General features: G+C 45.1%; 1 protein-coding gene across 4 annotated transcripts in view; it reads right to left on the bottom strand.

Annotated features, from left to right (window-relative positions):
* The window catches only part of ADGRL3 (adhesion G protein-coupled receptor L3), a 675925-nt gene that overhangs the window by 247903 nt on the left and 415391 nt on the right, over window positions 1-12631 (bottom strand). The gene's annotated exons all lie outside the window — the stretch shown is intronic.

The raw sequence follows: 12631 nt of genomic DNA, 5'->3' as shown, positions 1-12631 counted from the left end.
ACTAAAATTGAGTGTTGGGAGAGTTAGAACAGACAAAAGAAAATATTTCTTTACTCAGCATGTGGTTGGTCTGTGGAACTCTTTGCCACAGGATGTGGTGATGGCGACTGGCCTGGACGCCTTTGAAAGGGGATTGGACAAGTTTCTGGAGGAAAAATCCATTACGGGGTACAAGCCATGATGTGTATGCGCAACCTCCTGATTTTAGGAATGGGCTATGTCACATGCAAGGGAGGGCACCAGGATGCAGGTCTCTTGTTATCTGGTGTGCTCCCTGGGGCATTTGGTGGGCCGCTGTGAGATACAGGAAGCTGGACTAGATGGGCCTATGGCCTGATCCAGTGGGGCTGTTCTTATGTTCTTATGAATCTGCAGACATCTACCAACATGAGTGCCTGACATGATTGCACATATCTCTTCAATTGCTTTACTTACCTGTTTGAGTGTTGCTAGTTTGCTACTATGAACTGTGTATGAGATGGAGCTCATTAAAATGTGTGTGCATTTTGTTTTTGAGACCCCCCTGTAGTTGCCACTGCAGCACAGCTAGGGAGGAGTTTGCTTCTCTAGCACAGGGATGCCCAAACCCCGGCCCTGGGGCCACTTGCGGCCCTTGAGGACTCCCAATGCAGCCCTCGGGGAGCCCCCAGTCTCCAATGAGCCTCTGGCCCTCTGGAGTTTTGTTGGAGCCCGCACTGGCCCGACGCAACTGCATTCAGCATGAGGGAAACTGTTTGACCTCTTGCGTGAGCTATGGTATGAGAGCTCCCTGCACTACTTGTTGTGTCATGTCTGTGGTGCAGCAGTGGCAGCAAAGGAAAGGCTGGCTTTGCTTTGTGCCAGGCCGTTTATAGGCCTTGAGCTATTGCAAGACCTGCATTCATTCATATAAGTTAATCTTTAATATATTCATTTATGTAAACTTATGTAAATTTATTCAAATTTTAAATGTAAATTAATTCTTTTTTTCCTGACACAGTGTCAGAGTGATGATGTAGCCCTCCAGCCAAAAACTTTGGACACCCCTGCTCTAGCACATCCAAATTTATTACAGCAGCAGAGGCCAGGTAACGTTGAGAGAGCCCCTCTGGGCAGTGTTGTCATTACCCTGGCAGTGCAGCATCTGGCAGGAAGAAACCCAGTTGTCTTGCCAGGAAGAGACAGGAGCAAGCTGGCTGCTAGATAGGGTTGTCAGGCAGTAGAGACTTTGTGTAGTGGTCACTATTTTCCAGCGGACAGAATTCAACCTTAGTCAACCTACGTAGCATGCTGGTGCCCAAACTTTAATAAGCATTTATAATGGACCCTTTAAACCAGTGGTTCCCAAACTGTGAGCTGTGGCTCCTGGAGGAGCCGTGGAATCCTCGGAAATCCACCCACCCTATACAATGTGTAGGATTGTAGCTCTAATGGGGAGTCGTGGCCATTGGCCCAGTAGGTGAAGGGAGCCACCAGTCAAAAAATGTTTGGGAACCAGTTTTAAACCCTTATAGTTTTAAAACTGTATAGCACTCTTGGTACCCCCAGAATTTTTGATTCATGGACAAAAATAAAAATACCTGGTTGGGGGGGGCGGAGCAGAGGGTGGATGCAAAGCTGGCCCAGGCTTCTCTTCACCATTTTCAACTGCTCTCAGTCACTTTAATTCAGATTTCTCTAAAATTTGGCTAGAATAAACCCAACACCAGGTAGATACCTCTTGCCAAATTTCAAACTGGCAAAACAAACTATAGATTTCAGAACAAATGAAGTGTTTACACTGTGCTATGGCAGAAAGAAAATATAAAAAAAAATAATTTAAAAAACAACAACAACCAACCAACCAACCAACAAAAAAACCCTCCTCCAAAAAAACCCTTACTAAGCCAGGCATATTCATGGCTTAGTAAGAAAATAATTATAGCCAAATAATAACTTTTGGTTGCCCATAGCAACACAGAGGGCATGAGCCACTTTCCACTCAAGTCAACAGCAAAACTACCCTCTTGATTTTCTGCAGAAGCTTTCTGCTTGTTCTTTCCAGTTACAGGGAACAAAAAAAATGAGTTGGATGATTTACAACACAACTAACCTTAATTAATGAGGCAGACACATTCAAAGCAAGATCAATAACACCAGCCTCCAATTGGTTCTTGATGGAGCAATAGCTTAACTAGAGCAATAGCTGTTCTAAGAGTAATAGCTGCACCCCTCTTGTAAATTTTCCCTCAATAAATTATGTAATCTAGGAGCTTATGATCCTGCAGCCAATGAAGAAAGAAGGGCTGGCAGAAAGAAAAAAGGAGGCATTACTGAAGATTTTTTTTTTAAAAAAGAGGAGAGGAATCACAAATATAAATGAGCTATAGCACACCATAGGAACACCTCTCCAACATGTTCTTGGATCAAAACAAGGGCATTTTTATGAGTTTAGAAGACCCATCTTCTCACGCCATGGATCACTGCCTAAATCCCCTGACTATGCAACACCAAAATTGTTCTTCATTTGCTATACTCATTTATTCTGTAGTAGCTTTTCCTGCAGTCCCTCTAATTTAAAAGTGAAGAGGGCATTCTTTTATTTGAAGATAAGAAAGTGCTCTATAACATGCTATCGACAGCTCGAAATGAGCTGAGCAAGTGAAAGTGCAGGGAGGGTACTACATAATACCTTAACACAGTGGTTCCCAAACTGGAAACTGTGGCTCCCCAGGGAGCTGCAGAAACCAGCTAGGGGAGCCACAGAATACTCAAGTAAACCTCACTGCCCTATACAATGTGTATAGGTTTGCAGCACTAATGAGGAGCAGTAGGTCAAGGAAGCCACCAAACAAAAAAGTTTAGAAACACTACCTTATCATTACTGCACACGGAATTATTTCTATGTGCTGTAGGAACAAGATGGGTCCCAAACCTATTTGGGCCTTGCACCAGTGCTTGCACATAATTTTCCAGCAGTGAGTTGTCCTTCAGAATGGCATGAAAGTCAGGCTGCTGTTGATCATCAAGGGACTGCTGTTGCAAACGGCGAAAGGTGCAGTGTGCATGGGAGCAGCTCTTGTAAGCTCCACAGGTGCTGGAAAGTTGGCAGTGGGGCTTGGCCATGGATGGGGAGGGGAGTAACAGAATGTGTTGGGAGAGGAATCCAGGGCTTGCTGGGGGAGGGTGGATCCAAAGCAGTCATGCACGCCAGATCTCATCCTCCATTTTTCTGCACACTCCAGCCCAGCTCTTTAGACTTAAGCCAGCTATATGGCTGGCATAGGTCCAAGAAGACCCATAAGCAATTAGACAGCCTATGGGGGGGAAAGCTGTCTGATTGCCGCTCCCACCCAGATAGCATACAGTGTAGCTTCTGTTGGCACTGCTGCATGCTATAATGTGGTGCAGGATACAGCAGTGGTACTCAAACTGGTGGGTCGTGACCCACCAGTTCATATAAAGGTTCCCCTGTTCCTTTAAGGGGCAGCGGCAGGAGCGAGGGCAGCGATGCAATTCCCAGGATTGCGTCACTAAGGGAGGGTGTTTGTATGTACTCAGGGCTGCAGCAGGCTCTAGGTGGTGCAGGGAGCCCCACATAAGCCCTCTGCAGGTCTCCCTGATACTTGGAATGTGAAAAAAGCGAGTGCAAACCACTCCCAGTATCGCATTGCAACCAGGAGGTAGTTTGCATTCACTTTTTCACATTCCAAGCATTGGGGAGCCCTGCTGAGGGCTCTCCCACCTTCTGGAGCCTGCTGCAGTCCTGAGTATGTACAAGCAGCCGTCTCGCCTCCCTTAGCGACGTGTTCCTGGCGATTGCTTCACCGCCCTCCCCTGCAAAGACTTACTTTGGGAATAAATCTCCCAAAAAGTTTGGGAACCACTGTCATAAGAACATAAGAACAGGCCCACTGGATCAGGCCATAGGCCCATCTAGTCCAGCTTCCTGTATCTCACAGCGGCCCACCAAATGCCCCAGGGAGCACACCAGATAACAAGAGACCTGCATCCTGGTGCCCTCCCTTGCATCTGGTCTTCTGACAGCCCATTTCTAAAATCAGGAGGTTGCGCATACACATCATGGCTTCATACACATCAAAACCTGTAATGGATTTTTCCTCCAGAAACTTGTCCAATCCCTTTTTAAAGGCGTCCAGGCCAGATGCCGTCACCACATCTTGTGGCAAGGAGTTCTACAGACCAAACACACGCTGTGTAAAGAAATATTTTCTCTTGTCCGTTCTAACTCTCCCAACACTCAATTTTAGTGGATGTCCCCTGGTCCTGGTGTTATGTGAGAGTGTAAAGAGCATCTCCCTATCCACTCTGCCCATCCCCTGCATAATTTTGTATGTCTCAATCATGTCCCCCCTCAGGTGTCTCTTTTCTAGGCTGAAGAGGCCCAAACGCCGTAGCCTTTCCTTGTAAGGAAGATGCCCCAGCCCCGTAATCATCTTAGTCGCTGTCTTTCGCACCTTTTCCATTTCCACTATGTCTTTTTTGAGATGCGACGACCAGAACTAGAGGACAGAGCTGAGATCCGATAAAATTTAACTTTTAGCCACTCACAGTAACAACAACATTGAAAGGCACCTCCAGCATCTAACTCACAAAACAGCAACAAAAGAGGGACAGGTATTTTGCTAGGCAGAAAGGTACCAAAAATAGGCACTGTCTCTGAGCATGCATGGCCCTTTTTAGAACAAGAAGTTCAGCACCATTTAAATCTTCAGCATCTCTTCCATTGCAGAAATGCAGCTTAAATTAAACTTCAAAGACAATAAAGGAGTTTTATCCCACAAGGAGATCTTCAAAGACATTGCAATTCATATCCTGTACACAACTATGACAAGAGCCTGTGGCTTTCCTAATGTATTTCATTGGCAGTGATGCATGAGATGAAAGCTGAAGAATCTAGCAGTCAGACACAAGTTTGTTCCCTTACCTTTCTGGCCAAATGCTCCTCTAACTCAGGTGCCAATGAAAAGGGCTCAGATTTATGATGTGAAAAAAATATGACATTTTAACAAGGCATCATATATGTTGCCTATTTATCACTCTCTTTCCACAATTGATTTGAGATACAGGTGCACTCAATTAGCTTCAAGTGAGGACACTGTTAGGCTTTGCTGTATCAGTGTAATAAAATTTTGAAAAGCAGCAGACTCCCTGAATCAATACATCAGGGATCAAGAGAAGACCACCTCAGCTTCAGAGGAAGGGGTAGAAGCGAACCCTCTCTTTTCTATCACTGGAGCTGCAACTGAAAGATCTTTGGCTGCAGCAGCCAAGGGAGAGAACATATCCAGCTCCATCAAGAATCATCTTAATGAGTCTTATGTTTGCCAAGGTTTTGCGTGGCATTATTTTAACGGCTTTCTGTGGTTGTCATGTTAAGAGTTCACAGAATGCTGAAAAAACATCATGTCATAAGCAGCCTATGCATGTTTACTTGGAAATAAGTCCCAGTGAATTCAGTGGGGTTTACTTCCAAGTACAGGTGCACAGGCATACTGCTCTAGTCCAATTTCTCGCTCAGAGAGGGACAGAGAGTTTTCTATATCCCAGCATACTTTGTATGTTCCTGCAGAATGTTCATCCAGTTTCTCACATGACTGAGACTCAAAGGGGCTAGAGTGCACCATGCCACCAGGGTCAAGAGAATAATTCAGTTATGCAAGTGGTTCTCAAACCTTTAGCACCAGGACCCACTTTTTAGAATGAGAATCTGTCAGGGAGCACTGGAAGTGATGTCATGACTGGAAGTGACGTCATCAAGTAGGAAAATTTTTTACAATCCTAGGCTGCAATCCTACCCACACTTACCCAGGAGTAAGTCCCACTGACTATCATCGTTAAAAGCATATACACAGCAGCCTGTTAAAAGTACAGATCTGTAACATTTCCCCAAATGCAGTCACATACCATGGGAGCATCAAGTCTAATATATTAGAAATAAAATATTGAAATGAATGGGGACCCACCTGAAATTGGCTCAAGACCCACCTAGTGGGACCTGACCCACAGTTTGAGAAACATGGAGTTATGCCTTCCATGGCATCAATCACCGCTGATGCTGCCATCTTCCTTTGTTGACAAAGGTTCTACGCCTGTAAAAACATGGGTATACACACAGCCAGAGCATCCATGAGGCCAACTGTTGCAGGTTGCAAGGGCCCCCAGGGGGCAGAGGACTCAGGGTGCCTTTCACCCTGAGCCTGCTGCCACCATCCAAACCCACCCCCAACAGAAGCTGCAATGATCTACTTCCTAATTGGTCAAGCAAAAGGCAGACCATTTCCCTCCTTACCAGGTTTCTTGTGCACTGTTGCCAAAGCCTGGACTTCTGGTACTGGACTTCTGGTTCTATTTATAGGAACAGCGCAAGTGTTTGCTCTGCCCCTGTAAATTAAACTGAAAGTCCCCCACTTCTGAGTTTTACAACAGTGCATGAGAAACACAGTGTTTTGGGTTATTTGGTAGCACAGGGGAGGCAGACCAAAGATAGTATTAGGCGGTGTTCCAGATCGCACTGCCCCTGGGTATGTAGGGATGGGAAGTTTGGGCCTTTTGAATGTCAGCCTATCAAGGCAGCAGCTGCAGTGGAAGAATCCAATCCCATGATCAGCAAACACACTGGTGATTCACAAACATAATATTGTGATGCTTGCAAACAGGACCAGTGAATCTCCCTCTTCTCAAGCCTTGAAGATTTCATTAGCATTTCAGTTCCCCAGTATAAGAGTGTTGGAGTCACAAACATGAGGGGGAAAAAAGGACCAGGAAAAAGGCCCCTGTTCTACCACAGTGCCTGCACTATTAAGGTTAGAGGAACAAACAGCTCTGCGCCCTTAAAAGCTGTGAATGTCCATTCTATAAGTCATAGAAAGACTGAGACATCTAAGGAGGGAACTAGTGACATTGCAAGAATGTCACCCCCTGACAAATGAAAACAATCTTCTGTCTTGGTAAAGTCCAGCAGGAATTTGTGCAGTCCCAGGAACAAGTCACAGGACTTCATCTTCCATTCAAAAGATAGTCATGTCAGTGAAGAGAGCATTGCTGTCAGGGCAACATTTGTCTGGATCTTCATACTTTCCAACATTTCACCAAACAAAATAGATAGGAGTGTGCTTGAGACACCCCCAGGACCACTGTTTGAGAAACCCATACAGGCTCTGCTGAATTCTGTGCTCCATCCACAGTATTCATTTACCCAACAAGAGCTTGCCCCATACTGGTTTAAAAACCGAGAGGCTGTGTTCTGTTGGCAAAAGATATGTTTGAAAAACACAAGTGCTTACAAGATGTTATCAACAGTTCAAAATGAGCCTTGCCAGCACATGGAATGCCAGGCTGTGCACTGCATGAAGCCTTACTATTTGGGCACGCAGTGATGTTATATACATTATATTAAGCCAGAATAAGTCAGCTCTGTAATCCAGGAGAAAACACAAAGCTCACGCAATCAGTTCACTCCAGTATGTGAGCCAAATCTTGCACTCATATACAGGTCCAGACTCCCTCACTGTGGATTCGGAATCTGCGGTTCTAACTGCAGGTTCCAAACTCACGGTGGAAGCCAGACCTGAGCTCCAGGACACCGCTGGAGATGCTCTCCACTGGCGTTCAGGACCCATTCTGAGACTCACAGAAGTCTCATGCAACCACTATGATCTTCAGAACCTCCACCCCCCACCCCAAGTAGTTTAAAGGGTACTTCCAGGTTTTGGTGGAAACTGGAAGTACTGTTTATGCTGCTCCAGGCAGCATTCTGAGGCCCACAGAGGCTACGTGTGGCCTCTGTGGGTCTCAGAAAGGCTCAGAATGCAACCAGAACAAGGTTTTGGTTATGTTTGGAATTCCTGTGGGTTGGAACCAGCAGTTTTTTCGTATCCGTGGATGTCTGGGAATGGATCCCCCACGGATACAGAGACTCTACCTGTACACACACTCCTCTCATAGTCACCAATACAGGCAGTACATAGTCACCAGTCTCTTTCTTTCTTCCTTCCTTTCTGAATTCTCCCCCTACACATACATACTTTCTACCTTTGTCTCTTTCTTTAGAATCCATCCCCTTCACCTTTTGTTAAGAGAGCAGAATTTACAGACGCATGGAGAAGCCTGCTTATGGTGAAAAGCATGCAAAAACAACATATGTTTTATTGCTTCCCATGTTGTAAGCAACATGGGAAAGCTCCATGCACAAATCTCAATTATGTTTGTAATGCATAATGTCACAGGATGCGTTTCCAATCATTAACCAAAAGTCTAAACTTAAGATTGTAGGCTCATTGCTGCAAAGTCGTATCTTTTGCTTATGCTTTTCTATCAAGAATCATGTTTCCTGATAGAGCTATATAAATAATGGGGACAAGGATTAAACACTAGCCTACAATCTTAAGTTTAGACTTTCGGTTAATGATTGGAAACACATCCTGTGACATTATGCATTACAAACATAATTGAGATTTGTGCATGGAGCTTTCCCATGTTGCTTACAACATGGAAGCAATAAAACATCATGCAAACCATAACAAAACATAATTAAAATATAAGGGTCTGAGGGCCCAATCCTATCCAATTTTCCAGCTCTGGTGTAGCTGTACTGTAGTCCCAAGGTAACGGAACAAATGTTCCCATACTTTAAGGAGGCCTCTGTGACTGCCTTCCCTTTGGATGCAGTGCAAGCCCCATTGGCACAGCTGCACTGTCACTGGAAAATTGGATAGGATTGGGCCCTAAGCCAGTTCCATTAAGTTCAATGGGACTTACTCCCAAATAAGTGTCAATAGGATTGCAGCTTTCATTAGATTAACTTCCACTAGGTGATGAGATAAATTTCATGTTGCAGTGACTCCATTGGGACAGGCTATTCCCTCATGTTTTGAAAACGTGAAAAATAGCAGTTACTCAAATGCATCAGCCAGAATTTATTGTAATACACAGGTTTCTTGCAAGACAGAGAAAACATGGTAGAAAACAAGCCAACAGAAAGAAAGCCCAATACAAAATGAGTCAAACAAAATAAAGCAGAAAAAAAAAACCAGCCACAAAAAATTTAATGACAACCACCCTTTCAAAAGCAAAATGAAAATGAGTGTGCGTTCCTGAAAGTGCCATCAGTTTGCTGCTTTTATTTTGTGCTGAAAGAAAATGCTCTGTGTGTGTGTGTGTGTGTGTGTGTGTGTGTGTGTGTGTGTGTGTGTGTGTAGAAAGAGAGAGATGAGTCTGAGGAGGAGACAGATGTGGGAGAAGGATTTTCTCTGACACAGTTGAAACTCTTACTTCAAACTCCTATGTAGAGGGTACTCCTGGGGACAATCTCAACCCCTTTCTGTGGCCAGAAGACACAGTGCTAACCTTGCAGTGTCACAGCTGTCACTTCTGCCATTTCCACTATGTGGGTTAACTGGCCCTAAAATTTGCCTGCTACCACCCCTCTCTCCTTGTCCTCACCGCTATTTCATAAAGCGACATACGTATATACACACATCAGTAGGTGTAGTAAAGTGAATCATTAGGGAAGCGCTTGTTGTGGCACCACAAGGCATTCTGGGAGCTACCCAGAAGCCTCAGCACGTGCGCAATCACAGGGGAGGCTGAGCTCTCTGCCACAAGCTCTAGTGTCTCCCTCATGTACCTGTCACTATACCGGCAGAGACTAGAGAGAGAGAGCCTCCCCTGTGATTGTGCAATTGTGGAGCAATTGCCTCCCCTGACAGTGTGCCTCCTTGGCACACACAGTTTTCTGGGTGGGAATCACAAAGATAAGCAACCACCCACACTGTATCTACAGCCCTGATTTAGTTGCCAGCGGGATGGAGATGTGTGCTCCATACTCCTCTCACATGATTAATGTGAATATCATATCATCCAAACTAGCTCGTAATTGCATAGATGCATCTGACTACTGGTTACATAGCATTGTAACATTATACAGTGGGCCACGCTTGTCTGCACGGGTTTGGTTCCAGACCGACCTCCTCTCTCCACAGGGAAGGGGATTCCACAGATGTTGGGGTTCACTCCTGAAGCTCATACAATTACTTACCTGGCAGAACTAATCTGTTGCTAGAGTAGAGATACACTTAATGAATGCCTGCCTGATGCATCTCTACAAGGTATGGTGCTTCCCCAAAATGCCACCTACTGCCTTAATTAAAGCATTTCTGCCCAACGTTGCATATACGCAAGAGGGATCAAATGTGTAAACTTGTGAGCTGGGCAAAAATGGTTTAATGAACAGCAGAAATTCTGCAGGAGCAGCAGTTTCTACTACTATCAGTCCACGAGCAAAGCTGACTCCTCCCTCTTTTTATATTGATGACAACACAAGGGCTTTCTCGACCATCAGCCTGGAAGAAAGATTGCCAGTTTCCAATTCTTCTTTGCTTCATGCCTTCTGTTATTCAGTAGCAGCCAGCCAGCCAACCAGCACAGAACAAGAAGATGAGAAATGTTGCATGTAAATGTATTCCTTCCCCCACAAATGCCCTCACAATTACCAGGGTGCTTTGGGGGTGAGGTTGAACATCTTTGTGAGTCATACTCCATCTCTGTGCCCCTTATTTGGCTTAGAGTTGTAATTGTGGCAGCTGGCAAATGCTGCTCTTGTTGCTCAGTGTTCCCTTCTGTCCCTCCACTTCAATCATAGATGCCACTTCAAATTGCTTTCTTCTTGAATGTAATCAAAAGATCAGCCATTGCTGTATCCAGTGTCATTGAGTTCACAGTTCAATTGACAAAATAAACGGCAACGTGCTGTTAATGTATGATATTTCAGATCTGAAAAATATTTCTCCTTAAATGCTTTGGAAAAATCAAAGAGCTGGCTCTCTGCAATTTTGTCAACTGCCCAATCCACTTTCGGCAGATAAAAATCCAATGTCCTCTAACTGGTAGCTAGAAGTGTCAACCAGACAGCTGTCCACGGCTGAAAGTGCCCCTTGAGTCCAGGGCTGGTTATTTGAGGATCACAACCATATACGACAGGAATTCATATATGATGAATGGTTTTGTTGGCCTGCTGTCCTAGAGCCCAATCCTATACTTACTAGCTACCATTGGTAGGATTCCTCCACTGGCACTGACTACCATGAGTCCTCCGCTGGCAGTAAGGCAGTCAGTGCCACTTGTGAAAAGCACTTTGATTGCACCGGCAGGAAGGCGTGCAGCTTCCCACCTGTATTGTTGCTTCTCCCGCCACTCACCAGAGCAGGTAGGTAATGGGAGGGGCAGGAGGGAGTGGGGCGAGGGAGGGATAGGGGCTGAGAGGGGGCAAAACTGGGTGGGGAGAGGGCAGAGGATGGGTGGATCAGGTTCAGGGAAGTTCGCCAAATACTGAGCTCCTTCTTGGACTGATCCCATGGCACACATTCATGCAGACCTGAACCAGCTCTTGAGCTGGTGCAGATCTGGATAGATACCATCCCTCCATGCACATGTGCTGCAGGGGCTTACTCTCAGATAAGAGAAAAACTGTTCTCTTATTCAGAGGAGACCTCTTGCTTGAACCAACCCTTTGTCTAAGGGCAAAGCTAATTGTCTAAAGAAAGCTAATTTGGAGCAGAGAGTTATGCTTCTGGCATATACAGCTCCCATTTGATCAGAAAAGCATTATACATCCCTTCCAGGGATGTGCAGTGAGATCCAGGCCAGGGGAAGCAACACTCCCTCACCCCCATAAACTCAGTCTCTGCAACACACACACTCGCTCCCCACCCCCAGCCCGGAAATAAAGCTCAGTCTCTGGAACACTGTCTCTCTCTCTCACCCCCTCAATATATGGTTTTTTAACTCACCTCTTCTTCTCCCACTTGGAGCTAGGAAGGTCTCAGCACAGGTCTCCTGGAGCAATTAGAAAATGGCTGCTCCCAGTGCTTTAGACACCTGGTTCATTGTGCAGCCTCCTCCCTACTTTTTCAAATTTTCTTTTTTTAACAGAAGAGAAGCGACTCCTCCAGATGCCTCTCCAGAGCTTGCTGATGTAGGCATCCTGCTTTTTTTTTTTTTTAATTGGCTAGCCAGTCTCCTGCTTTTTTTTTTTTTTTGGTAAATAGCTGTGAATACTGTCCAACCTGCTGGAGGCGAATCTTCCTGATGCCTCCCCAGAGACTGATGACACAAGTGATGCCATTTTTATAATTGGGCAAACAGAAGTTGCTCTCCCAGATTGCACAAGCATCCCTGCCTGTTTTGTCCCTTGCAAATCACCATAGTAATTGAACTGATTGGAAGCTCTCCATGTTCCCTTAATGTTTGTGTGTATGTGTTGCTAATTTAAAAACGGACTATGTGCTGCAGCAGAGAGAAGCAACTTGGGAAAGGCAAAAGATGTGTGTGCTTTTTTCCTTTCTGGATCAGGTGAGGCTCCGCCTACCCTGCCTACCTTGACTGCAAGTCACTGTTCCCTTCCCTGTTCCAAGTCATCCCCTTTTGAAGTAGTTTTTCTATAAAATGGCTGCCAATGCTGCATGGATTTGTGTTTAGCAGGTTTGTTTCCCCATCTGTTCAAAGTTGGAACATATAAGTTATTCAGTATGGATGCTAAAGGTGCAACTTGCAAAATGCCAAGTGTGTTGAAAAAATCTGGTTTAACACAGCTGAAACTGTTGATAAAATAGGAAACACATCTTAACTTTAAAAGACTATTCAGTCCTATTTG

The sequence above is a fragment of the Tiliqua scincoides genome, chromosome 2 (assembly GCF_035046505.1).
Source record: "Tiliqua scincoides isolate rTilSci1 chromosome 2, rTilSci1.hap2, whole genome shotgun sequence".
Lineage (NCBI taxonomy): Eukaryota > Metazoa > Chordata > Lepidosauria > Squamata > Scincidae > Tiliqua > Tiliqua scincoides.
This window is presented reverse-complemented; position numbering and strand designations above follow the sequence as displayed.